The following is a 3,403-nucleotide window of genomic DNA, read 5'->3' as shown; positions in this document are numbered from 1 at the left end:
CCAGGCCCAGAAAACATCTCTTTAATAAGAAGATTTTGAACTTCAGCATGTAGACTCTCCTGAAGATCTTGGGAAGCATTTATATCACTGAGACCCACCGTCAGATATTGGGGATGCTCTGCTACTTGAAAAGGCCTAAGCCTGTGTTTCCAACATTTAATGATGCTGATGCTGATGACTGGCAGAGAGTACATGATGAGGATTGCTGATATAACACTCATGATAGGTGGGAAAGGAGAGGAAAACTACATGAGTCCTAGTGTCTTAAACTCTTAACTAAGGGAATGCTACCACAGTTCAGTAGATAGTGCCATGTCTCACTCAGCCTTTCCTGTCTGTGTCTGGTCTTGGGAATTTCATTCCTCTGATAACTTCTTTTCCCATCTCCTAAGACTATAGAGATCAAGATGGGCCTATGTATTTTTCCTAAAGGTTTTGTTCAAAGAGATATTCAAAGCACATGTCTCTTTAGTGGAAAGATTGTCAGTTGGAGAATTAAGTGGACAAGAGCAATGTCTGCAGTTTCATGGAGGTTACTTCTCCTGATCTAATTTTCTCATACCATCTAGGAAATCAGAAGAAATCAAAACAAATTTAAGACCCTAGTCTTAAAAACACTGACCTTCCCATAGTTATATAAATAATTACAGAATATAGGTAATATTTTGGGACACTTCCTTTGTGTTATTAGACTGAAAATAGAGTAAGAGCTTACATGTATTTTACAGTTCAATCCTTAGGAAGACCCTTTGGGTAAGACAAATTATTCCTGACCTACAAATGCACGATCTGCAGCCAGGAAAACTAGAAGCTGCTGATGAGCCAACATAAGGAAATGAGAGAGAAAGCTGGCTGCAAGTCTGACTATATGTTAGTGCTTCCTTTAGACTATAAAGAGAATCACGTTATCAGATGCGACATTAAAAATAATATATTATTATACTAAATAGTATTTAAAAAGGAGGAAGCAATTCTTCTTTGAGAACCCTTGTTCATGTTCTCAGGTGTGTCTTTCTTTTGACCATCTTTCTTTCCTTTAAGCCTTGGGTTGAAATACTAAACTATATGTACTTTATCCCCCCAGTTGATTAATTAATTACTTGAACAGCAATATTAAAGCCCTATAGGAGAAACCCTGATCTCCCCCTAATATGTGCACTTTGTCTACTTAATGAAAAGGAAGTGGGTGCCATTTTCCTATAAACACGAAGGTAGTAGTACACATTTTGAGACAATATTACTTGGTTATTTGTTTGTTCAGTGAGAACTTGCTTGAAATGTTTCAGCTATTCTGATGAAATTAAATGGAGCCATATCTTAATTGTTATGGTCAGGAACAGCATGCACTACAAGTGTCAGAGTGGGGGGTTATACAAGTTGGAGTAAGAATGGTGTCAAGGTACACTGAATCCTGCTTCTGGGCCTGGATGGTAGTCAGACGCTTTGACTCATTGTCACCAACCTGGCAAGCTCTCCGTCACCGCCCTGGCTAGCTCACCCAGAGCAATAAGCAGGCAGCAAGGAGCAGGGGCAGCTCTCCTGTTATATTGCACCACAAAGGTCACCTCTCTAATTTTGCCCAGCTGGGGTATATGGCCAAGCCTCCCAGTTGCTGCAGTTGGTGAGAGACAGGGCCAGCTCTTCCGTTCTTTGACCCCCAAGGCCAGTCCTCCTACCTGCTGCAGCTAGCAAGGGGTGGAATGGGGTGGAGAGCATATTTTCCCTATGCATGCCATCACATGGTGTAGGAGGGAAGGAAAGGACAGGTGCCATTCTCTGGCTTTCAGGCCCATTCTCCTCATGTATAAACTGAATGGACCAGTTCTGCAGATCCAATGCTATAGAAACCCCATGACACCAGACAACAACAGGATATACAGGAAGAGTCCCAGTGAGGGCCCAGTATCAAGAGTACCAAAAGCCAGAGGCCTGGAGCCAAACTAAGGACTCAAAGCAAAAAACACCTACAAGTAATGACGGAGTAAAGAGTATACAGTGCAACACACGGGGCCACACTGCAGCTTCTAAGCCAAAATTTTCTTCCTTCCTTCCTTCCTTCCTTCCTTCCTTCCTTCCTTCCTTCCTTCCTTCCTTCCTTCCTTCCTTCCTTCCTTCCTTCCTTCCTTCCCTTCCTCCCTCCCTCCCTCCTTCCTTCTTTCCTTCCTTCCTTCCTTCCTTCCTTCCTTCCTTCCTTTCTTCCTTCTTTCTTTCTTTCTTCCTTTTCTTTTTCATTTTGTTTTTTGGCTATACTTTTAAATTTTGTACCATTTTGAAGAGGAGGTCACAGGGGCAGAGGGCAGGGACCAGGCAACAGGGAGATGTGTGGTATTGGGATGTGACACGTAAAATCCCAAATGAGCGAATAAAAAGTTCTTAAAAAGAGATACATGGACTCTCACTGTGGTATATCCTCTTCAGCCAAGAGCCATGATGACATCTTACTGATGAGCACTGACATCAGAGAAGATTCAACGGAGCCTCCTAAGTCTGTGCAAATAATGCCTCAGAGGAGATTACAGCATGGGCCGTGGTCTCAGGAGACCTAGATATGTTTTGTTTGTTTGTTGTTTACATGTGTTGATTGTTAGGAGACACAATCTAATTCAAAGATTCTCATCCTCTTTATAATACTCACTCAAAAACTGAAATAAAAAGCAAGAGACTACTAGAAAAATCACCCAAATGCAGATTGGAAAAATCACCCAAATGAAGATTACCTTCTTAAACTATAAAGTCTTTATCAGTTCATTGGTACAAACATCATCAAATATTGCTCCTTGCCATTATTAAAAACTGAATGAATAACACTAAAGAAAGAACACAAGTAAGAGGCAAGTATAACCAATATGGCAAATTCAGTGATTACAAACTATTGATTTTGGTAACTAGCATCTTAGGTCACTAGCAGACAAACACCACATGATATCAATACTTCAATAAATAATGATGACTCTTTCATGGACATTTAAGAATCCTTCTATAGTTTTTTCAATCTGCCTGCAGTTCTGAATATTTCTATTTCTCTTTCCAGGTGTCTGTCAACATCTCCCGTGACAGCAGATAAGACTTGATTTTGCCAACACTTTAAAACTGTACATCTGCTTTTAAGAGTGGACAATGACCTGTTTCCAAGGGTCCGCTCTTATTCCACTCACAGACTTTCACAGCGTTAGCCAGTACCATTTTTTTTTACTAGACAGTAATGTTTATCTCACCACGCCATCTCCCCCTCCAAATAAAAAATGAATATGCATGCAAAGACTGAGTCTTTTGGCTTAATTTGTGGTTTTAACCCCTACATTTTCAATTCCGGGGAAACATCTGTGCCACTAATCACTGGTACTTTCATTTCAACAGGCAAGGCATTTAAATGCTGATTAGAGTAAGAAGATGCTGTGGACTT

The sequence above is a fragment of the Alexandromys fortis genome, unplaced genomic scaffold (assembly GCF_014885135.2).
Source record: "Alexandromys fortis isolate MF-2015 unplaced genomic scaffold, M_Fortis_MF-2015_v1.1 scaffold_77, whole genome shotgun sequence".
Lineage (NCBI taxonomy): Eukaryota > Metazoa > Chordata > Mammalia > Rodentia > Cricetidae > Alexandromys > Alexandromys fortis.
The sequence above is the reverse complement of the archived record's forward strand: the minus strand, read 5'-3'. Positions refer to the sequence as shown.